At 35.8% G+C, this 26697-nt stretch overlaps 1 protein-coding gene across 2 annotated transcripts in view; it reads right to left on the reverse strand.

The window, feature by feature from the left end:
* Positions 1-26697, reverse strand: part of LOC150106122 (uncharacterized) — a 273819-nt gene that overhangs the window by 123260 nt on the left and 123862 nt on the right. The window lies entirely within an intron of this gene.

The raw sequence follows: 26697 nt of genomic DNA on the forward strand, positions 1-26697 counted from the left end.
TGAATAAAATTAAAAATGAAATCCAAAATTTAAGATCAAAATTTAACACATTTTTAGACGACGCAAAAATGATAGCACGAAACTTGAATATTTCCGAAGACTTCCCTGAAAAAAGAATTCAAAAAAGAAAAAGATTATTTTCTAATCTAGCAGAAGATGAAGTTTTACTAAACCCAGTAGAGGAATTTAGATGTCACTTTTTCAACATTGTGATTGATACTGTTATTGTACAAATAGATGAAAGATTTAAAAATACATCCAATGTTATTTTTTATTTTAAATTAATCACTGATATAAAAACATTAGAAAAAAATGAACTAGAAAACCACTCAAGGGATTTTGTAAAATATTATAGTAAAGATGTAAATGAAGACTTAATCCAGGAAATTGATTTGTTACGAGAATTGATCTTGGACCAAAAAAATGTAAATAACACGCAAGACATTGCAATATATATTAAATAATTATTATAATGAACTATTTCCAAAAGTGCTAACTGTATTAAAAGTTTTCTTTACGTTACCAGTTACTATAGCAAGTGCAGAGCGTTCTTTCAGCAAATTAAAATTGATAAAGAATTATCTTCGGTCAAGTATGAGTGAAGAACGCTTAAATGCACTTGCTATATTAAGCAATAGAATATAAAAGAATAAGAGCCATAGCTAAAAGAGAAGTCAGAAAAAGACATAAAGAATCACAGAATAAATTTGTTTCAAATTTAGAACATGATTTATATAAAATAAGACCCAATGTATATAAGATTTTGAAACACCTAAATGCAAATACCAAAGAAAACATAAAATTAAACACTAAATTGAAATTAGAAGAATTTCTAAATTACTACACAGAACTGTGGACAGACAAATATTTTAAAAAAGACAACTGGCAAACAATTAACGAAAATGAAAAGGAAATAACTGAAGAAGAATTAGAAATCAGCCTGAAAGAAACAAGAAACAGAAAATCACCTGAAAAAGATAAGCTAGGTTCAGAACTATATAAATACGCAGGAACAAGATTCAAAGAAAGACTCTTATTATTTTTTAATAAAATTTACTCAACTGGTATCCCCCCCCCCAATAGAATGGAAAAAAGCAATTGTGATTCCTATCTTTAAGAAAGGTAATAGAGATGACCCTAAAAACTATAGAGGCATCAGTATACTAAATTCATGTTACAAAATATACAGCAGAATCTTAAATAACAAACTAATGAAATATTCCGAAAACTTTATTCTAGAGGTACAAAATGGATTTAGAAAAGGACGATCATGTATAGACCCAGCCTTCTGCCTAAAATTAATAATAGAGAAAAGAAGAGAATATAATTTAGAAACACGTATTGCATTTATTGACTTTGAAAAAGCATTTGACAAAGTTAAAAGAAACATATTATTTAACATATTAAAAGAAAGACAAATACCAAATAATATCCTAAAAGCTGTCACAAGTATATATGAAAATAATCAAATACAAATAAGATTAAATCATGAGCTATCATATACAAGAGAGATAAACCAAGGGGTTCGACAGGGATGTCCCTCTCAGCAACTCTTTTTAATATCTACTTAAATGAAATAATAATAAAATGGAGTAAAAATTTACATCAAGGAATTAAACTTTCACCTACAGTTAACTTAAACACTCTCCTCTTTGCAGACGACCAAATAATAATTACAAATTCTGAAGATAACTTACAGAAAGCTATTTTAAATCTAAATGAGATATCCAAAGATTATGGTATGATAATATCAACGGAAAAATCAAAAACTATGGCCTTTAAAGGACAAGATCCAGCAAGAACTAAAATAGTATTAGATAACAAGATCTTAGAACAGGTGAATTCATTTAACTACCTAGGATGTATGATCACTTATGAAAATGAAAAAGATATAAACATAAAAATTACAAAATATTTAAAAATAACAGGAGTAATTAACTCTATATTTAAACCAAACCTAGTTCAAAAACAAACCAGGCTAAAAGTATACAATACATTAGCCCTACCGGTCTTAATGTATGGAAGCGAAATCTGGACAATAAAACAAAAAGACAAACAAAGATTAACAACAGCAGAAATGAAGTTTATGAGAAAAACTGCAAAGTATACCCTATTTGATCATAAAAGAAACGAAGATATTATGAAAGAATTAAACCAAGAACCAGTAATTGAAAAAATTAAAAAATATAAACATAGATGGATGGAATACATTCAAAGAATGAAAACAGAAAGATTACCAAAACAAGCCTTAAAGTACAAGCCATTAGGAAAAAGAAAACCAGGACGTCCTCTTAAACGATTCAACGATGACTTCTAAGGCCGGAACAGGCCATACTAGGCCTAAATCCTTAATACGTATGATGATGATATTAAGCATCGAAAAGGAAATTTCCAAAAATTATAATTTTTCGGAAATGATTAATGACATAGCAAAAAAAAAAAAAAATCGCATATTTAAATAAATACATATTAAACAACACGCATGTTAGTAAAACTAGGTCCCTAAATAGTAAACTAGTTTATTTTTTTAGTACTTTAAACAATAATTAATTGTAAATAGTTTTTGTGTGCTAGTTGGTGAGCCAGGTTACTTTTGTTTGTGTTAAATATTTATTTATTTTAATTATTTAATACTTTTGTTTTGTGTTCAGTAAACGTTATGTTAACCTGTTATATTTCGAATGTGTTTTTTTGTTTTACTGTACCAAAATCATTTGCAGGTAAGAGGTTTTACAATACATTTATTTCGAATCCTTTAAATTTTACCTTCGAAAAATATTTTATGGCCTCAAAAGGTTTCTTGCACCCGGGCCCCTTTATAGAGAGGGCCGGTCCTGCATGCAGCCCCCTATTACAGCATATTCCTATCCACCCATTCTTGAATTTTACTTTTAACCAACTTTTACAATACTTGAACCACCACTCCAGAGATACTAATTGGGCTATAATTTGCTACTTCTGTGTGTTATGAGATAGCATCCACTTCCACGTCGTCTGAACACATGGAGGAAGTGGATGCTATATCATCCACTTCCTCCATGTGTTCAGACAACAACCAAGAATAGTCGAAACGGACCACACCCTGTCAACCCCCCCCCCCCCTCAAAAAAATCAGTTGCTGTTTTCAACCCCTTTCACCCTTTCCCATCTCATATAAATATATAAAAAATGCTCCACCCATCCTTTATAATATATATGTATATATATATGTTATTCAAAAAACCCGGGTTTTTTCCATTTGTTATTTCAATTCTCCCAATTGCCAACCCCCCCCCCCCATCCACCACACACACTGTAGTTTGGACAACGCGAAAGAAGAAGAGCCACAACACCCAGAAAAAGGTATGTGCAAATTTCTTGTCCTCTATGCAACATATATTTATTGATAAATATACATCTACAATAAATATATATCTAAGAATCCATGAGAAAAGAGCCAATGGCATTTAAACTGGGGCACTCCTAAACAGAAGCAGGCAAATAGCTGTAAATATAATAGTTTGTTAAGAGGAGCAACATGGGAGTTTTCCCAGAAATAATATCCATATTAAAGTATCTCTGACTGAGATTACTGAAATACTATGGATTAGAGATAGTTGTAGAAAGTTTTTCCACTAGGTTACAAATTAAATTAAACTTCCCAAGAAATTACATTCTTGTTTTAATCTTTTATTCAAGTGTATGTTAAGTTAATTTGTAACCAAGTGGAAAAACTTACTATAACTATCTTCAGCTGAGCACTCTAGCATCTGTGCTAATATCCCATCAGTCTATATACTGATAAATTCTCATTCAGTTCATGTGATACCCCCAGTACCACCTCCTCTTCACCAACAATATCATACTTAAACAAAAAAAAGCAATGTTCACTTAGAAACTAAACAACTCAGTCAATCACACACAACCATATAAAACAAAAACTACAAGTTAACCTAATATTATTAAGTAAAACATGAAAAAAATGACTTCGCTTTTGGTAGCAGTAATAACAACACAATACACACAATGCATCCTCTCGTGACTCTCTAATACCTCATGCTCTATCCTAATCTTTTTTTTTGGGTGCTTGGCACTTGGAAAGAGGAGAAGGAGTGGGGGGATAGCCATTGTTTTGGACAGAGTGGAAACTGAAATGATGCTTTTAGAATTGCAGTTGTTGCTGACTGGGCAATACAATCTGTTATGAGCATCACTGAGTTTTTTGTTTGTTTGTTTTTTATGTTGAGCCCATACACGAGAGGTTGGTAGATCAACCTATAGTACATTAGTACCATGTATGGGTTGAAAACGTATGGGTTCATAAAGAAGGTACTTGTTCACATTGGATTTGTATGACTGTATATTGTATTCTTTAGGGAACACATCAAGGAGAAGACTGTTCCATAGTATAGCAGTTGCAGGGATAAAGGAGGATGAGAAGAAACTTGTTTTGTGGTTTTCAAGGTGCATTGTGTAAGGATGTTGAGCAGCAGCTGCACGTGTTCCAATGAGCTTAGTACTAAGTGGGGGAATTACTGATGCTATTTCGGATGAACATTTTTCATGGAAATATTTGTAGAAAACACATAGTGCAGAGACCGATCGTCTGTGCAAAAATAGGAGGAGTGAGTTGCCAAGAGATGGGTCATTAATAAGTCTGATTGCTGCCCTCTGTATTGAGTCGAGCATTTTGATGGAGCTTTTGGGGGCCCCATCCCATATGTGGGAGCAGTATTCGATGGTTCGGCAGATTTCTGATTTGTATAAGGTTAACACCTATTCAGGGGTGAAGTAACGTCTTGAGCGAAAGAGAAATCCTAATGTTTTAGAAGCTGAGGATATAATGGCTGTTATATGTTTATGATAGGAGAGGCTTGATGTCAGGGTAATTCCAAGAAGAGAAATCGCAGATTGTCTGGAAATTTGGGTGTTGTCAAAAATAATACTGGGAGAAAATGATTCTTTTTTTATGAGAAATGAGACAGTACTGGGTTTTATTTGCACTGAAACTGGCTAAGTTATCTGAGCCCCATTGGAGGTCTGAATTGAGGGCAGTGGTGGTTGCTGTTCTAAGGGTTGAGGTGAGTTGTATGGAGTAAGGTTTATCAAAAGAAATAGAGGAATACAATGCGCTGTCATCTGCAAAACTGTGTATTTGTTGCAGGTAAGCTGAAGTAGGTCATTGATATGTAGTAGGAAGAGGGTTGGGTGAGAGGAAAGAACCTTGAGGAACCACGGCATTAGTTGAATGGTGAGAGGATAAGGAGCCATTCACCACCACACATAGTGTGCATCCATACAGAAAGCTGGCAATCCAACTACAGAGGTCTTCAGATATAACAAACGATGACAGCTTGCTTAGTAAGCCCTTGTGCCAAACCTGGTCAAATGCCTTGGAGATATCAAGTCCAACCACTTGAGATTCGCCAAACTTCTCAATGGCATTTGTCCACAGATGGGTGACATATGTGAACAGATCTCCTGTTGATCGGTAGTGATGGAATCCATATTGACAGTCATTTATTAGACATTTAGCTTCAAGGTGGTGTAGGAGTTAGAAATTGATGATTTTTTGCATTACTTTAGACAGGACTGAGGTGAACGAGATGGAGCAGTAGTTGGACGGCAGTGACTTGTCGCCGTTCTTGGGAATGGGTTGAATATAGGCCAATTTTCAGGCTATGCGATAAATACCAGTGGAGTAAGACAGTATATATAACTGACATAGGACAGGAGGCAGTTCTGGTATGCAAACCTTCAGGACAATTGGAGGAATACCATCGGAGCAGAGGGGTTTTTTTGTGTCTTATTTGGACAGTATTTTTCTGATCTCTTTCTGGCAAAAGGATATAGTGGGCATTGTGTGTTGGGGATTTGGAATAGTTGGGGACATTTGCCATTGTCAATTATGCATGCATTGGAAGCAAAGTGTGAGGCTAGGAGATTGGCCTTATCTGTAGGTGACGATGCAATGGAGCCATCTGGGTATGATAGAAGTGAGAATAGTGCTGGGCAGAAGTTACGACCGATTGCTTTGGCGAGGGACCAAAAGGCTTGGCTGCCATTTGGACAGGCTGCTAATTTCCTGCTTTTTGCTCTCTGTTTTGGAAGCATTTATTTCAGGTTTGGGTATAAGGTCTAAAGGAGGATGGGGGTTCTTGATTTGAGCCAGTAATAATGGCATGTTTGGTTTCTCATTTGTACAGCCTTGGTGCATCTTTTGGAAAACCAGGATTTAGTTAGGGAATGGCAGGTCAGAGTACTGTGGGGAACGTATGATTCCATGCCAGTGAGGATTACTTTGCTTATGAGTTTAGTGCATGTGTTTGGGTTGGAAGATCAGAAGCAATAGTCTAACCATGGTAATGAGGCATAGAAGTTGCAGAGGTGTCCCACTTGGCACTGTTATAATACCAAGCTACTTTTGTATGGGAGTGTATTACACAGCTTACAACAACATCCCCATGCAACAACGCTTACACAGCCACTTGTATTACAAGTGGCTGTGTAAGCGTTGTTGCATGGGGGAGGAGATGAGCACTAGGCTGTGGCCGGAATTGCATAGCACTCTCTACATTCACTGTGTATTTGGAAGGGTCATTGGTCAGGAAGAGGTCTAGGGTATTTGGAGAGTGGTTTGGGTTATCGGGTATTCTGGTTGGCATCTGAACTAGTTGTGTAAGGTCATTAGTGATGGCGAATGTTTCAGCATCTCTGCCTGCAAGATCTGTATAGCTGGAGGAGGAAAGTCAGTTCGTGTTGTGGACATTAAAATCTCCTAGGATAATGATTTCGCTGTTGGGAAAATGGGACTGAAGAAAGTCAATTTTTAAGGAGAGGAAATTGAAGAGCTCAGAGTGGTTGGTTGAAATAGGGGAGCGATAGAGACAGTATATGAATTGAGAATGAAGTTGGGCAATTCCAGGTTGGGTGCTCTCTGGCAAGGTATGTCAGAGCAGATGTATGCACAATGCCACCCTTGGGTCGAAAGGAGATATAAAGAGTGTGTAGTTTGGAAGATTGAGGTGAATAGTGCTGAAGGGAGGTGAGATTTCAGTTTCTGCCAGAAAGAGTAGGTGGGGTTTGGTAGACTGCAGGAGTGAATACTATTTTTGGAGTTTAGGTCACAAATGTTGGTGAAGTGGATTTGTAGGGTTTTGTGGGTCATATGTTTGTCCGCAAGGGTCGTGCACATTTCCTATGCAGTGCCTGTATACTGGTCACTATGGTGGCTGCTAGTGGTATCACTTGATTTTTGCACCAATTTAGCTTGTCTGTAGTTGATGGTCCAATTATGGTCATCATTTTGACGTTGTTCTGCAAGTTGTCTTCGAAGCTGGCATCCTTGTTCTCTTTATGCAAATGATAAATCTGGTCAAGCACGTATGCACGATTGCAGACAAGTGTCTTTGAACTTCTTGTTGATCATTGTTATTAGATTTGATGTGCTTGTCGGCAAGTCGCAAGTCACTTTTACGAGGCGTGGAAAGTTCGTTATGTCCTTTCTTTTGTTTATGGGTCTGAAACGATGGCACCTGATGATATTTTTAGGATCAATGTCGCATTCTTCTGCTAATTTGATGATGTCTTCTTTCAGTGCTTTCCATTTTCTTTTGGAAAGTTCAAAATGACACGTTGAATTCTTTGTTTTTGGCCTCCATCGAGTTGTGCACCGTTGATGCGATTATTTCACAGAGTTCATTCGCAGGGAAGGGGGAACTTGCGTTGCAGCGTTGATCGTCCGTTGATTCGAGCTTGGTTTCTAATGCTCGTATTTTGGAGGAAAGAGTTTTATTCATAGCACTGATGTGCTGTTTGAGGTTTTCAATTTGTTTGCCTAAGTTCGGGAGCTGTTTTACAGACAGAAGGCACATATCAGAAATAGGGCTGGTTAAGTTCAATATATATATATCTTGTGCACCAATTCGTCCATTTTTGAGCAGGAAGTGTGTATCCAGTGGCAACAGAATTCGCACATTATACTCTTTTTTTTATCACTGATATCAATTTTGCAGCTGCAGCACTTTGTGGGTTTGTCGGCAATCAACAGTGCTACGCTAGCGAGACATGGGGTACTTGTTCGTCGTTGGCTTTTGTTGCCGCCATCTTTGCTTCGCACGGTTGGCATAGCGGCACTTGCATGTGGCCAATTTTTAGATCGAAATATAACTGGTTTAATGTACTAAAAGTACTTACAGGTTTTGCTGGAGTTTTCTGCTCCTTAGTACCCGCTGTTAAGATTTCCGTTTGATGTTTAATTTGAATGGGAAACTCTTGCAATAGCAATAAAATGCGGGAGCACTAGTTTATAGTAGTTTATTCACAGACACCACCTCGATTATCTCAAATCAAATTTTGCAAGATGTGAAAAGGTATTCCAGTCAGCCCGGTCAATTTCTGCATGGGTATTCAAAGAAAACAGGATTCCTATGATGATACAATAGAAAGAACAGGAAAGTGATTTCCTGCATGTGTTCTTCAACATCTTACAAACAGTGGAAGAATGGTAATGGGGCATACTGTAAGACCTACTGCAGAATATGAGCAGGCTGGTATTGTGTCTATTTTTAAGAAGAGGAGGTAGTTATCATCAGGCATATGCTCAACAATACATCTTCACCTGTTTTGGTTGACACTACCTCACAAAGTATTGTGTGCGATCAAATTGGAACTTGGTTGGTAAATAAATGGAACATGTAATAATAAATCCCACTGAGAGGCAGATAGCTATAGCTTCCAGAGCATTGTTAAGTTAAGACATACTGAAAAGGGTATGGTTGCCCAGAAGGATAGCAACTCCTCCATGAACTGATCTATCTCCAGTTCTGTCCTTACAAATAACAGTAAAATACCTTAAGGTGGGGGGAGGGGTCCTCACTGGATTTTAAATAGCTTCATTTATATTTCTGCAAAACCTTGATATTCTCATATTTTTGTGGAATCTTCAACCATTTCACTATTCCTTTGGTTTTGTATACTTATCCTATTCTCAGTAGTTGAGGAATATCTTTCTCTGGCTTGTGTTTGACATTTGATTTTTGGGAAATGTGGGAGGCCAGTGTCCATCACATCTTCTGTAAAAATGTTTACTACATCACCTGATATGTCAGAGTAAATTCTTATGTTTACATTAGATTCAGTGGATTCAGAAGTATCAATTTTTTCTGTGAAGGTGCCTAAAGATTTTTCTTTATATTGCACCCTTGCCATGTTTTCTGGATGGGATCCCTTTCAGTTCAATGTATTTAGGTTGTTTGACAGTGTGTGATTTATTATCATTCTCTTTGCTACCATATTGGGCACAGACAGTAGAACCACAACAAGTAGTTTGGGGACAAATTCATTTCTGAGGCATTTCTGGACATATTTCTCACGTGCAGAGAAGATGCAAGTGGTGGCGGTAGATGGTGTTGGTGTAGTTGATGGGGAGTTGTACATACGCGCCCTCCCTCGATGAGTCTTTGGACTCCCTGGAGGTGTTACGTTATAAAAAATAAATAAAAAATAACAAAAGCCTCATTGACTATATTATTGTTGATAGTGATATCTTCATGCTGGTTCAGGATACAAGAGTGTACAAAATATTTTAAATTAGAAGTGACTATCAATTACTTGAAAGATGATAAAAATTAATATCGCACTGAAAAGAATTGTATATAAAAACAATTAAAGCTGAGCAGCTTTTACAGGTGAACTGTAGACTCAACTTTACGAACATAATTGAAATAAAAATGAAAAGTTCACCAAGAACCAAATGCCGTAGTCTTGGTGGCAAACTGAAAAAAACATCCAATTAATTCAGCTAGGGAAGCATGTGACCAGGGAGAGAGCTGGTGATCCAGTTGCAGTGTGGAAGGCAGATCACAGGATTGCAGTTTGTTAAGTAGGCCCCTTAACCCATTCAAATGCCTTTGAAATGTTGGGGACAACCACATGAGTTTCTCCAAATATTTCCATGGATTGAATCCAGAGGAGGATGGTGTAAGCTAGGAGATCAGCTAGATATCCAAACAGGATAAGATTTACCTTCTTGGACTGACCTATTAACTCCAACATTTCCTGATTAGTTGGAAGTCTCTAGGTGGTTGAAAAGTTGGTTGCTGATAATCTTCTCCATAATTTTAGAGAGAACAGAAGTGAAAGCAATTGGATGGTAGCCTCATTCGTTGACTTTTATCAAATCTTTGGAATGGGCTGGATGTGAGTATGTTTCCATGTCGTAGGGCAAATGCCAGTTGAACAGGATAGATTGAAGAGGCCATACAGGATAGGTGTTAGTTCTTGGGTACATGTTTTAACACAATAGGTGGGATAACATAAGAACCACATGCCCTGTTTATGTTCAGTTTATTAAGGATTCTCCAGATTTCTTTCTGGCATAAGACTATGGGTGATATGGAGACAGCAGTTCTTGGTGGAGTGGACCCAGGTCATCAATGCAGGAATTGAAAGAGAAGAGTGCTGCCAGTAAGTGAACCTTGTCTTTAGGTGAGGTGACTACAGTACCATCCAGGTGTGAATGGCGGAAACCTGGGTAGGCAAAAGTTGTGTCCCATGGCTTTCACACAGGACCAGAGAGAAGGTGACTGCCATTTGGGCAGGAGGTGAGTTTGCAGCATTTGGCCCTTTCAAAGTCTAATTTGGACTTGATGATTCTTTTACGACTGTTGTGAGCTGTAGTATAAGTGAGGTGAGCATCTGGAGCTTTGGTCTTGAGCCATTCATGGTATACAGAGGTTTTTTCTTTTACCGCATCGGCACTTTTTTTTTTTTTTTTTTTGAGAACCAAGGTGGCTGTGAATTTGGAGTGGAATAAGGGATGAAAGCCTTCATTCCTGTGAGAATGATTTCTGTTAATTGGTCTGAGAAGGTGTTTGGATCAGAATTGAAGCAGTATTCAAAAAACGGAAGGATGAACAGAAGTGATGAAGGTGGTCACCATTTGACATGCTTATAGTGCCCAAGGACACAAGAATGAGAACTGATGGGTGACAGTTGCTCAATGGCAAGATACTTATATGAGGTTGTGATCTGAGCTACCAAGAGAAATAACATCCGCAGTATACTTGAAAGGGGAGATTGTTAGGAAAAGATCAAATGTATACTGGCAAATTGGAGGAGGTTGTAAGGTATTCTGGTAGGGAGATTGATGATCTGTGATATGTCATTGCTAATGACAAACACCTCAGCATTCCTACCTCCTTGATCAGTGAAACTGGAGAAGGGAAGTCAATTTGAGTTGTGCACAATGAAGTATCCACAAGGATGACAACACTTTAACAGACTTTGAGAGAAACTGTTAGCAAAAACAGGTGTTTGATGCCAAGATGGCAACAAAAATACCCAGAGAATATCAAATAGGATAGAAAAAAAACACATGCAAAATTGCATAAAACAATAGGCAGAAAAAACATAGGACTGGTTAACACGTTCGCTGCCACGCTACTTCGGCACAGTCTGTTCCCGTACGCCAAGCAATTTCACTTCTTCAAGGTCAGTACGGTAATCTCGTTGCTGGCAGTCAGCTTTATACGAGTATACTCATAGTTGGCTTGTGCAGAGCATATACCATCTATGAGAATACACAGTTTTGATGCTAGCTCCACAAGCCAAGCATTTTCACTTCTTCAAGGTCAGTACAGTAATCTCGTTGCCGGCAGTAAGCATCATACGAGTATACTCATAGTTGGCAGTGAACGTGTTAAGGTGGATTGATTCAGTCAGAAATAAGAATGAAATGTTAGATACAACAGTACTAGAGTGCTGACATAATACAGTAACTTTGAGGAAAATTGTTGATACAAAATTAATCACATAGTGCTGTAACAGTAGCCTGAAAAACCAGGTACATATCAAAAAATTGATGATGATGTATTTCTGAAATTTAAAGAATTGGAGTGGATTAGAGATATAGAACCTAACAGTTGATACCTATTTATCAATAAATCGAAATCATCAATGTCCACTTTCATAGATGTTAGGGGATTTACGGGTGTCAGAACCCTACATATCAGAATGGGCTTAATACCTGTCACTTATTGATCTTTAAGCTCAGAACATATCACTTCACCAGGACATCACATTCAGATTCAAGGTTTAAGGGAATAAATACAGCATGTATAAATAACTAAATACATGTTTAATCAATCCTATATTTCATCTCAGTCACTGAGACATCATCATCATCAGGGAAAGAATATTAAAATTGAAAAAACACATACAAAATTGCATATGACAATAAGCAGGAAAAATATAGGAATGGTTAAATCCATTAAACCTCATAACAACTTCAAATCAACATGTAAGTCTAAATAGTCTATCCTATTTGATATCACTCCACTAGAATAGATGAATGTTTTATGGGATGTTACCATAAATTGTATTTCCCCAATGAGGTTGCTTGCCATATTTTTCTGAGTGTTGATGACATGTCGACTACAATATCAACAGAATGTAGGTTTATTTTTTTTTAAATTAGTTCAGGGATGCAGCCATTCTTTATAACCTTTGTGAATAAAGGAGGGCATTTTTCCTATTGACCTTTCACTTGTTGCATAGATAATGAGAAACAACAGTATATTTATATACATACCAGATATTTTCTGTTTCTTATTTATCATATCAGATGATGTATCTATAGTATACGTACTTGGTTGTAGCCTTATGAATGATTTAATAGAGGAATTCATGCACCAATGGACTTTATATTTTGTGCCAGAAAAAATCCCAATCCACCACAAGACATTTACAATCCAGCAAGTAATAAATGCACTTGGAAGTGGAACACCAGTTACCCTAAATGCTTTATCAGTACTGCAGCAAGCTTTCGGTCCTGTCAGTGGACCACAGGAAAGGAGACTCACTACAACACCATTCCGACTGCATCTTGTTGAAGCAGGGGCCAAAAAAAAAATGGAAAACTACCAGTCCACATTTCTGAATATTCTCAGGTTGCACTACAAGGTAAATACAGCAGCAGAGTATTTGATTCCAGTGATAGTGTTCTGGAAGGTAGGAGTGTAAAAAACAAGACTCAGAAAGCAAGCAAAAAATATGGAAAGAAAAGCAGAGAATAAGAGGAAGAATGAAATGGCCAGTACTCATAAGAAGATTTTCCCTTAACAGCAGATGCCCCTACGTGAATTGGAGAGAAAGACTTAAATATAGACTTAAAACTGGAGAAACTGCTTATATAATAGCTTTATATTATACAAAAAGTTCACTATGATCAAAGTTTTAGTTCCAACAGATTGACTGCTGTTGTGAGTATTATTACAATAATACTTGTTGTGAAAGTTGTGAGTATTGTGAGGGCTGTGAGTATAACAATGTTATCATTGAACTAGACAAGGGGAATGGATACACCATGATACTTTTGGATTTTGATAAGGCTTTTGACAGAATACAGAATAGTAGACTGTTGCATAAAAACGACCCTGGAATGGAAAAGGGAAAACGAAAATGGAAATGACAAAATATAATACACATAGCAAACTGGAATGTAAGAGGAATAACATATAAATAAATAGAATTAGACCAGTTATTAAATGAAAGAAATTTTAAAATAGCAGTAATCACTGAAACAAAAAAGAAATTAAAAGGAACTATGAGAACTGAAAATTTTAATGTGATATACAGTGCAGTCGACAGAGACCAAAGAGCACAAGCAGGAGTCATGATTTGGATTCATAACTCCCTTTCAAAACAGTTAAAACATTATAAATTATGGAATGAAAGAATAATAGAAGCTAGAATAAAAATAGATAGAGGCTATTTAACAATAATTGGTTTATATGCCCCAGAAGAAGGAAGAGAACAGATAATATTGATTTTTATAATAAAATAACAAAACATATATAATAAAATAAATAAAAATGATTACATAATTTTAGCAGGAGACTTAAATGCAAGAATTGGAAACACGAAAATTAATAATAATATAGGAATACATGGAGAACACACTCTAAACAGAAATGGTAAAAAATTGATTGACTTTGTAGTTTATAATAACCTAAAAATAATGAATTCCTTCTATAAACATAAAGACATACATAAATATACTTGGGCAGCAAGAGGATGGAAATCAATATTAGATTACTTCATATTAAATGAAAAGACATCAAAATTTTCACTAGATGTTAGAGTTCACAGAGGATATGAAATAAGCAGTGACCACTTCCTTGTTAAAATAAAATTAAGATTACCACCTAAATGGCTACAAGTAACAAGAACAGAAAGAAAAATTGAAACATTTGTTTATAAAACTAGACTATTGAATGACACAAATGTACAATGGCTATATGAACAAAGAATTAACCAATATCTAGATAAAAAAAAACAAAATGAAGAAATAGAAATAGAATGGCTTAATATAAAAACGATACTAAATGCAGCAGCAAATGAAAGCTTCGGAAAGACCAAAAAATTCAATAAAAGAAAAAAACTGAAGATCTGGGATGATACAATCAAAGAAATAATCAAAAAGAAAAAAGAAGCCTATCACAAATGGTTAAGCAGTAAAAGATTAGAAGATGAAATAGAATATAAAAGAATAAGAGCCCTAGCTAAAAGAGAAGTCAGAAAAAGACAGAGAATCATGGAATAAATTTGTTTCTAATTTAGAACATGATTTATATAAAATAAGACCCAATGTATATAAGATTTTGAAACACCTAAATGCAAATACCAAAGAAAACATAAAATTAAATACTGAATTGAAATTAGAAGAATTTCTAAATTACTACACAGAACTGTGGACAGACAAATATTTTAAAAAAGACAATTGGCAAACAATTAACAAAAATGAAAAGGAAATAACTGAACAAGAATTAGAAATCAGCCTGAAAGAAACAAGAAAAGGAAAATCACCTGGAGAAGATAAGCTAGGTTCAGAACTATATAAATAAGCAGGAACAAGATTCAAAGAAAGACTCTTATTATTTTTTAATAAAATTTACTCAACTGGTATCCCCCCCCCAATAGAATGGAAAAAAGCAACTGCGATTCCTATCTTTAAGAAAGGTAATAGAGATGACCCTAAAAACTATAGAGATATCAGTATACTAAATTCCTGTTACAAAATATATAGCAGAATCTTAAATAACAAACTAATGAAATATTCCGAAAACTTTATTCTAGAGGTACAAAATGGATTTAGAAAAGGACGATCATGGACCAAGCTTTTTGCCTAAAATTAATAATAGAGAAAAGAAGAGAATATAATTTAGAAACACATATTGCATTTATTGACTTTGAAAAAGCATTTGACAAAGTTAAAAGAAACATATTATTTAACATATTAAAAGAAAGACAAATACCAAATAATATCCTAAAACCTATCACAAGTATATATGAAAATAATCAAATACAAATAAGATTAAATCACGAGCTATCATATACAAGAGAGATAAACCAAGGGGTCCGACAGGGATGTCCCCTCTCTGCAACTCTTTTTAATATCTACTTAAATGAAATAATAATAAAATGGAGTAAAAATTTACATCAAGGAATTAAACTTTCACCTACAGTTAACTTAAACACTCTCCTCTTTGCAGACGACCAAATAATAATTACAAATTCTGAAGATAACTTACAGAAAGCTATTTTAAATCTAAATGAGATATCCAAAGATTATGGTATGATAATATCAACGGAAAAATCAAAAACTATGGCCTTTAAAGGACAAGATCCAGCAAGAACTAAAATAGTAATAGATAACAAGATCTTAGAACAGGTGAATTCATTTAACTACCTAGGATGTATGATCACATATGAAAATGAAAAAGATATAAACGTAAAAATTGCAAAATATTTAAAAATAACAGGTGTAATTAACTCTATATTTCAAAAATTCAAAAACAAACCAGGCTAAAAGTATACAATACAATTAGCCTTACCGGTCTTAATGTATGGAAGCGAAATCTGGACAATAAAACAAAAGGACAAACAAAGATTAACAACAGCAGAAATGAAGTTTATGAGAAAAACTGCAAAGTATACCCTATTTGATCACAAAAGAAACGGAGATATTATGAAAGAATTAAACCAAGAACCAGTAATAGAAAAAATTAAAAAATATAAACATAAATGGATGGAACACATTCAAAGAATGAAAACAGAAAGATTACCAAAACAAGCCTTAAAGTACAAGCCATTAGGAAAAAGAAAACCAGGATGTCTTCTTAAATGATTCAACGATGACTTCTAAGGCCGGAACACGCCATACTAGGCCTAAATCCTTGATACGTATGATGATGATGATGATGATGATGATAAATTGGAGAAAATGGATTTGGGTTATACAATATTAGCATGGATAAGAGGATGGCTGACTGACAGATATCAAAAAGTGGTATAAGGTGAATCTGAGTCGGCAAGGTGTTGTTGTTGTGTCCTGAATAGTCAGAAATTGAAAATTAAAATTTAATTTATTCAGGAACAACTACCTTTAATTGTAGGCAGAAAAATGTTGTGTTTTGGCATAGAAATTGAAATATACATTATAATTTAAAGCAAAACTGAAGAAGTGTTTAGTTTAAGAAATGTGAGACTTAACCCGTTTGGTACAGAGTCAAACAAAGGAATTTATTTAAGGTTATTATTTAATTAGAGTATCCCATTCTATGTATTGTGTGAAAGCAAGTTGAGTGTAAACTATAGTCCAAAGGTCAAACTTTAGCCATCCAGTACAACGTATGGCCTAAGGGAAGGAGAATTTATTAGGAAAGCAAAGCTAGAATGCTTTCTCGGAAGAACGCCACGCGCAAGTGAATGAATGCCATGCGGTAAACAACGTAGCTAAGCGCGAGAATCTCCGAGAAAGAGAGGGAAAATATAAGGGTCAAGCTCCCTCCACACGAGGCTTTTTCCCTTTTGGTTCCTGGTTCCTGCGCTCTTGGACGTTGGCTCTCCGTCTCTGCCAATGGGATGATTACGGGTCGGCCGTAGAAGTCGTGATAGGCTTATCGAGGTTCGCGAAGTAAGGCTAGCTATCTCTTCATAACAGATTAGCTAAGCTGTATTGTGTGATCAACGATACAGATGTGTTTATGAAGTTCCAAAGAGAGAGACCAGAGCGGCATACCGCCTTATCGTCCCAGAGAACCTGATCGTGCTGCTATCATAAGTGACCCGAAGAACGGTAACCCACAACGGTGCCTTGATGTCCAGGCAAGGCTGAGGACAGAACAGAAGGTCATTCCATGGGATGGTAACGTAGAATGTTAAAGTATCTGATTTCCAATTAAAGATATGGGAGACTTTATAGGTTAATTTGTGAATGGACAAGTTGTAGAGAACTTTAGTGATTATCCCATTTGGCAGTAACCCGTCTCTGTTTGAAGAAGGTCTCCCTAGAAGGGATCTGTATGTGAAATAACTTAGATGTGTTGTGAGATATGATTAGTGACCCTAGAGTGATTAATGTATTATAGTGTTAGTATTGATATCAGAAATTGCTAGGAAGGTGATTAAGTTAATCATGTACCTTATATTCTTCATGTATATCTCTTAAGCTTTAATAATATGTTTTATATCATTTGCCTGAATCCAGCCGATTTTATGAATTCAAATAGCCACTCGTAAAATTACTTCCGAACCTAGCGGGAGGGACATATGAATATAGTTTGATCTTTCAAGCCACGACTGCATGTAAAACTAAGAGAAGTGAGAATAGTTAGATTAGTGTTTGAGATTTTATTACTGTGCATCATTCTGAGATAGCCACCTTGGATAAGAATCTTATCTATCCTCTGTATTGGCTGGCACAGCAAAAAATAAATTCGTCAATATTTAACAGGCGGACTGTCTCAGAGGACAAAATCTTAGGGCCTTGTCCTATACATAGAGAAAGCCCTAATGAATGAAAGGATTACATGTGACAAAATTTGGGAATGGCCAGAATCATAGTTTATTTAAGAAAAGGAGAGTGATAGCTGATTTATTTAACTTGTTGGAAAATTATTATAGAAGCCAGAAAGGAAATAACTGTATGGGAGAGTGTAGAGAACAGTTGTAAAGGCAATAATAACGATAGAAATATATAAAGAAGAAGATCGAACGATAACAATTGGCGCAAATGACAGGACTTGATTGAGTAAGGTTTTAGGTAAGAAGGATAGATTAAGTAAACAACTATATTAAATCTTATAGAATCATCGATATAACCATAGACGACGATAGAACAGTGTACCACAAGGATCAGTGCTTAGTCGAGTATTATTCAATCTGTACATTAATGATATTGGGAAGGATTTGACAAGCGACATACAGCTATTTGCTGATGATACAAAGATAGGTAGGGTAATCAGGAATGCTGCTGATATGCAGTCTTTGCAGAATGATTTGAATAGGCTGGAATTGTGGTCATGGGAAAACAGGTATCAGTTCAATGACAGTAAATGTAAAGTCATTCACTTCGGCATGATTAGATATTCAATGTCATATTATATTGGTGGGATTAGGCCTAGAAGAAACTGATGAAGCTAGGGATCTTGGAGTGTTAATAGATAGGAAGTTGAAGTTCAGGGTGCCATGTAACAAAGATTGCAAATACAATTCAAAAGATAATTGCCATGCTGAAAGAATGTTCACATGTAAAGATAAGGATGTTATTTTGCCTCTTTACAAGGCCTTGATAAGACCTCACTTGGACTATTGTGTGCAGGTCTGATCTCCTGGTTTCCATTGTGATTCTGATATATTGGAGAGAGTACAAAGGAGAGTGTTAAAAATGATATTAGGATTGTGGAATACTGATTATGAAGATAAATTGAGAATTTGTAGACAGCAGACAGTAGCAAACAGGAGTAAGAGGAGTGATATGATTGAGACTTACAAACTTCTGAAAGGGTAATATAGGATTTCAATTGATGGAATTTTTCAATTTATGGAGGGTGGGGAAAGGACGAGAGGGCATCCTTGGAAGCTGAGAATGAAGGCTGCCAAGAAGGGTGTGAGAGCTAGATTTTTCTCTCAGAGGGTGGTACGTGATTGGAATGGATTGCCATTTGATGTTGTGAGTGCAAGCAGTGTGAATGAATTCAAGAAAAAGTATGATAGCAGGTGTGTAGTATGTGGCCTCCCTCGATAAGTCTCTGACTCCCTGGAGGTCTCTCTTAATAATAATAATAATAATATATGGTATTATAAAGTGTTATTCTGTTGACACCAGTGTTCTGTATTCTGGCTATGATAAAGTTCAGTGAAGCCACAGAGACAGTAAAGTAGACTTTTGTATTGTGATTTCCAGTTAAGAAAGAGTTTGTTTCCCTAAGAAAGTTAGTGAAGTGGACTAATTCTATGGAACTTTAAGAACTATCTGCAACTTGGCCCAGGCCCTTTTGTTCGAGAATTATCTGCCTAACAAGGCCATGTTTATTCTGCAGGAGTTAATAGTAAATATGTAGAATGATATAACCAATGACCACATGAATGTACAAGGTGTATTAGATGTTAATTGGATAATGTTAAGATATTTATAATGGTGGTCTATGCAGGTTTAATTATATGCTTTGTATAATAGTATTGAATCAAGGATCCTATTTCAGAATTATTCAGTTTAATTAGCATTATAGCTTACTTGTATGAATTTCTCTATTTTATTAAACATGTTTCTTAGTACCTGCCTGTCCTGTTGTTAATATATGAATTCAAACAGCCGCTCATAAAATTATTGACGAACTTAGGGGGAAGAACCCACGTGTAGGACTAAGCAAAAGAGCCATGACTGCGTGCAAGAATTTAGAGTACTGAACATTAGTTTTGTGTAGTTTAATCATTGTGTATCATTCTGAGAGAGCCATCCTGGGTAAGAGTCACATCTATCTTCAGTATTGACTGGCGCAGTTATAATATAAATTTTGTTAATACTGAACGGATGGACTCTTTTAGAATGATGTGTAAATGGTCACGTCCCACACAAGGACAAAGTCTTAGACATTAGACACTAGGTAACCTACAAGTGGTTAAACTATAGAGAGACCAATAGGACTGCTTATTGTAAAGGGGGAGATTTAAAGAAAGAACGGAATAAGTGTAGTGTGTCTAAAAACTAGAAAATTATATGCAGAAACAAGAGATAAGTTTAACAAGGAAGTAATAAGAATAGACAGTATATAAACACCCAAAAGTAAAGTAGGGTCGTAACAACATCAGAATAAATAAAGGAACAATATAGAAGAAAGAGTAATGAGGTGAAAAAAGCAGTCAGAATGGATAAGATGAAATCGTTAGAAGCCCAATGCAACAATGTAGAACAGTAGTATGGAGAGCATAAAACAAGCAAGGTATACAAAATGATCAGAAAAAATAATAGAAAGTGGGAAGCAAAACAGGCCATAATTAAAGATGAAAAAAGCAAAGTATTGATGAATAAAGAAAAAATACAGCGGTGGACAATATACTGTGGCGAGTTATATGAAGAAAAACTAAAATTAGATAGCGTTGGGAAACTGACTGAAGATTTGAAGCAGATATCACCACCAAGTAATGAGCATGATATGGACATTTTAAGACGAGAGGTAGAAAAAGCAATAGGATGGCTAAAACACAACAAGAGTCCTGGTAACGATAACATCACTGGAGAAATGATTAAATATGGTGGTGAAAGTATGGTTACAGAAATGCATCAACTATGTAATACAGTATGCAAAGAAGGGAAAATGCCAGAGGAGTGGGTGAAATCAATATTAGTGACATTATATACAAAAAAGGAAATAAGCTAGAATGTAAAAATTATAAAACAACTGCCTTGACAAGTGACCTTGGTAAAGTGACGATGATGATATTGACAGAAAGATTGAGAACACAATTGGAAGCATACCTTGCAGACAAGCAAGCATGCTTTAGGAAAGATAGAACTACAATTCAACAGATTTTGACAATGAGCTTAATGGCAAAGAAAGCTAGGAGAGAAAAACAAAAACATATAAACTTGCTTTGTTGATTTTCAGAAAGCATTTGACAGTATTGACCAGAAAGTGACATTTAGCAGTTCTGGAATCCTATGGAATTGATAAAAAAACTAATAGCTATATTAAAAGATGTTTATCGAAATGCAGTTGCAGCAGTTAGAATAGGTGATGATTTGGGGAAATGGTTTAGAACAAGCAGAGGTACTAGACGGGGGGACTCAATATCACCAAACATTTTCATTGCACATTTAGAAAGAACAATGGACAAACCGAAGGAAGATGCAAAAGGAATATCAGTACACGGAATGAGAATTAACAATCTGAGATGTGCAGATGACATTGTTATTATTGAAGAAGACGGAAGAGAACTACAAAACACACTGAAACTGTTAAATGAGGAAGGGAAGAGATTTGGACTTGTTATGAACTTGGAAAAAACAAAGACAATGGTATTTGGTGAGAAGAACATGAAACAAAAGATACAAGTCGATGGAATTGATATTGAAAATGTAGAATAATTCACATATTTGGGAAGTAAAATGACATATGATTTGGACTGTAAAAAAGAAATAAAGATCAGCATTGCAAAGGGAAGAACAAATCTGAAACCATGGATAACATCTGGAAAAAGTAAAGTAATCAGCCTGCAAACAAAACCAAAAGTATTGGAAAGATGCATCTCTAGCAGTGTACTGTATGGATCTGAAACGTGTGTAATCAACAAGGAATCAAAAAATAGAATTTTGTCATTTGAAAGAACTTGTTACAAGAAGATTCTAAGAATAGGATGGGTACAGAAAATCACAAATGAAGAGCTCTATCGGAAGCTTATATCTAATGCAGAAGATTATAAAATGAAAGCTGCAATTATTTGGACATATCTGTAGAATGAGCGAGGACCGGAAGATAAAGACATTTATGTTTGGTATTTTGGATGGTTTAAACAGAAGAGATAGACCATACAGAGAATGGATGGACGATATAAAAGACTGGTGTGGAATGGGTGTACAGAAATGGTGACACTGTGAACTGGACAAAGAAAGGTGGAAGAAGATAGTGAAGGAGGCATCAGACACCAACGGGCAGTGAGACCATGGTTCATGATGATGATAATATTGATCTTCCTGTACTTTCTTCAATTCTAACTGCTGACTTACAACTCAAATAAACACTAAGTATTGCTTGATACAATGCTCCATTGACACCATATAACTGTAGCGTATTAAATAGCTTCTCTCTTGGCACCTTGTCATATGCCTTTTCCAGATCTACAAAACTAAAATACATATCTCTGTTATATTCCCATGATTTCTCAACTATTTGTCGTAAAGTGAAGATCTGATCCTGACAGCCTCTATTTGACCTGAATCCAGCTTGTTCTTCACCAAGCGTCCCTTCCAAAATTCTTCTTAACCATTTCTCAAGTATACTTACATAAATCTTACCAGTAACACTCAGTAGAGAAATACCTCTGCAATTCTCACATTCAGTTTTATTTCCCTTTTTACATATGGGTAGAGAGAGCTCCACTCCAATCCCCTGGAATTCGTCCCTCTGTCCAGGCCTTTTGAACTATGCAGTGCAGTCACTGTAAGACTTTTATGCTCCATACTTGAGCATTTATGGTGGAATATCATTATTTTAGCTGCCTTTCCACATTTCAGGTTTTTGATAGCTTTTTTTTTTTTTTCTGCTTCAAGTATGGATATGTATTGCTGAATGTATGCCTGGTCAGTGTTTTTTTACCACTGTGCTGTCACTGATTGTTTCATTTAGTAATTTTTTGAAGTAATTACTCCATACTTTTCTCCAGTTTTCATGTCACCTTTATCATCTCTAATTCCTTTTACAGCACTCTTTCCTCCATTTCTGAGCTTCTTCAACAACCTCCAGAATATCTTGCTGCCTTCTTGATATTTATTTTCTATGTTCTTACCAAAGTCTTCCCATGACTTTTGTTTAGCTAGTTTCACAGTGTTTAGCTTTCTTATATTTGTCCCTGTATTCTTTAAGAGTACAAGCTGACTTATTTGCCAGGAACTTTTCATATTCTTTCTTCTTTTCCTTCACTGCCTCTTTAACTTCCTATGTCCACCATGGAGTTCTGATTTTTTTTATCCTTGCAGACAACCTCACCACAAGCCTCTATGGCTGAATCAATCAATGTTTTCTTCAGGGCTTGCCACCGAATCTCCAAAGTTTGGTTCCTTGGAGATTCAGTGTGCTCAAACTCTTTCATGACAAGAAATGATTAGTATACTATAGTACTATATGTTAACACCCTTTTTTGAGTGAGAAACACAAAAAAAATAGTTAAATAGAATGCATAAACAGCAACAGCACAATATGACATACACACCATTACTCACTACAATCAATCTCTCCAAAATTAGAAAAGCTGATTCGTACTTAAGGGTCAAAGCTGTATAACTGAGAGGAGACCTCCACATATCCTTTAAAGGAATGCGGAGAACCGACCAGGGCTTCTGACCTAATGTCCAATCCTCACCTTCTCGTGGTGCACCCTGTTGGGTATCTACTTGGATACTGAACGGACGAGGATGGGCTGGCAATTTGAGATTTAGCCGACCAAATTGTATTCTTATTGGTTAAACCAAAATATAGAATGATGGTACAACATGACAAAATTTCATGCCGGCTGGGGCGTCGCCCGGTTAAACAAGGCCCCCACTGTTTTCGCCAGGGAACAAGGGCGAACAGCGAAAAGTCAGCTACTGGAACAAATCTGAAAATAAACCACAGCTCAATATCACCAGAGTTAAAGATCGGTACTATCAACGTAAGAAGCCTGAATGGCAAAGAAATGGAGCTAGCTGAGGAATTAGATAAGTACCAGATCGACATAATAGGGGTGACTGAAACAAAAAAGACCAAAACTGGTGAGATCTTTCTGAGCAATAAATACAGAATGTTATATTCAGGCAATGACAATCAAGGAAAAGAAGGAGTAGCCATAGTATTCAACACAAAATACGAGGCTAATCTTCTTGAATGGCAGTCAGTCTCAAGTAGAGTAATGTGGGCAAATATGAGAATGGGGAACTGGACAATGAGACTTATTTGTGTCTATGGTCCCATAGAAGGTTCTACTAAGGTAGAAGTGGAGGAATTTTTTGAGGCTTTAGAAAAAGCAACTGACACAATGAAAAATGAAACGTTGGACCTTGTTGGGGAACTAAATAGCAGAGTAGGAAATGATTGTGAGACATACAAAAATATTTTGGGAAAATTTGGAGAAAAGAGCAAAGCTAATAATAATGGCAAATATCTGTTGGATTTCTGCTCAGGACACGGACTGGTTATTACTAACACCATGTTCCAACATAAAAATGTGCACAAATTCACATGGAGAGAAGCGGCTAGGAATAAGAAAAGTCTCATTGACTATGTTATTGTTGATAGTGATGTTTTCTCCCTGGTGCAGGACACCAGAGTGTACAGAGGATTTGAAATTGGAAGTGATCACTATTTAGTCTTGAGCAGGATAAAATTGAATTTCATATTGAAAAGAATAACATGTAAGAAAGTTTTAAAGCGAATAAAAGTTGAGCAGCTCTCAGATGTGAACTGTAGACTAAAATACACAAAGATTATTGAAGAAAAAATGAAAGAGTTTGAGAACAGGAATCAAACCTTGGAGATTCAGTGGCAAACTCTGAAGAAAACATTGATTGATTCTGCCAGAGATGCTTGTGGTGAGGTTGTCTGTAAGGATAAAAAAATCAGAACTCAATGGTGGACACAGGAAGTTAAAGAGGCAGTGAAGGAAAAGAAGAAAGCATACCAAAAGTTCCTGTCAAATAAGTCAGCTTGTGCTCTTAGAGAATATAGAGACAAATGCAAGAATGCTAAACACTGTATAAAACTAGCTAAACAAAAGTAATGGGAGAACTTTGGCAAGAATATAGAAAATAAATATCAACAAGGTGGCAAAATATTCTGGAGGTTGTTGAAGAAGCTTAAGAATGGAGGAAATAGTGCTGTAAAAGGAATTAGAGATGATAAAGGTGACATGAAAATGGAAGAAAAAGATATCCTTGAAGTATGGAGTAATTAATTTGAAAAACTGCTAAATGAAACAAGCAGTGATGACAGCACAGTGGTAAAAAACACTGACCAGGCATGCAGTCAGGAATACATATCCATACTTGAAGTAGAAAAAGCCATCAAAGGCTTGAAATGTGGAAAGGCAGCAGGAGTAGATGATATTCGACCAGAAATGCTGAAGTATGGTGGTATAAGATTCTTACAGTGGCTGCACTGCATAGTTCAGAAAGCCTGGACAGAGGGACGAATACCCCGATGATTGGAGTAGAGCTCTCATAGTACCCATATATAAAAAGGGAAATAAAACAGCATGTGAGAATTACAGAGGTATTTCCCTACTGAGTGTTCCTGGCAAGATCTATGCAAGTATACTTGAGAAACGGTTGAGAAGAATTGTGGAAGAAAAGCTTGGTGAAGAACAAGCTGGATTCAGGCCAAATAGAGGCTGTCAGGATCAGATCTTCACTTTACGACAAATAGTCGAGAAAGCATGGGAATATAACAAAGATCTGTATTTAAGTTTTGTCGATTTGGAAAAGGCATATGACAAGGTGCCAAGAGAGAAGCTATTCAATACGCTACAGTTATATGGTGTCAATGGGGCATTATATCAAGCAACACTTAATCTTTATTTAAGTTGTAAGTCAGCAGTTAGAATTGAAGGAAGTACAGGAAGATGGTTTAATGTTAAATCTGGTGTGAGACAAGGATGTACATTATCTATATGGATCACATTATGAAGGAAATTGGTATTAAACATGATATCAAAATTGGAGATGTTAATGTCAGCTCTTTGATTTATGCGGATGATGTTATACTTCTAAATAAATCTGCTACTAGTCTGAAAGATTCTCTGACTAAATTGAATAGCTGTTGTAATAGATATGGTATGAAGGTCAGCAATAAAAAGACAAAGACAATGAAAATAGGCAGAATCATTGAAAATGTCAACTGTGTTGTGAATGGAGAACCTGTGGAACAAGTAAAACATTTCAGCTATTTAGGCACGATTTTTACTGAAGATGGTAAATTAAATATAGAAATAGACAACAGAATCAGCAAAGCTGGTATGGTGGGAAGTCAACTGAATAAATTCATATGGAATAAGAGAGAAATTAGTCGGAACACTAAATTAGCTGTATACAAGACAGTGTTCAAACCAGTTTTAACTTATGGATCTGAGAGCTGGGTTAGAAGTAAAACACTTGACCAAAGACTAGAGACCACAGATATGAGAGTCCTGAGAAAGATTACAGGCGTGAACAGATGGCATCAATGGCAATATCATATTAAAAATGAGGATGTTAGGAAAATACTTAACATTGTCAGCATCCAGGAATGCGTTAGCAGAGCTAATCTCAGGTGGTATGGTCACTTAAACAGAATGGGCGAAGAAAGATTAGCAAAACAAGTGTTCTCTGCCAGGTTGGCAGCAAAACGACCCAGAGGAAGACCAAGATATAGGTGGATTGATACGGTACAAAGTGCTTTAGACGATAGAAATATAAGATCTGATAAAGTTGGAGTCTTGACAAGTAACAGACTGATTTGGAAGATAATTATAGATAAGAAATTAATAATGTAATTTTTTTCATGTAGTACTATCATATCATGTACACCCCTTGAGAGTACATGGCAGGAATTTGATGATGATGATGATTCCTTTTTTTATGTAAATCCCACCAACAAAAAGCAAACAGTCTTTCGTGGGTAGGATTATCATAAAAAAATAGCATTT

Source organism: Typopeltis vanoorti, chromosome 6 (genome assembly GCF_054136105.1).
Source record: "Typopeltis vanoorti isolate ZY-2024b chromosome 6, IOZ_Tvanoo_1.0, whole genome shotgun sequence".
NCBI classification, from domain to species: Eukaryota; Metazoa; Arthropoda; class Arachnida; order Uropygi; family Thelyphonidae; genus Typopeltis; species Typopeltis vanoorti.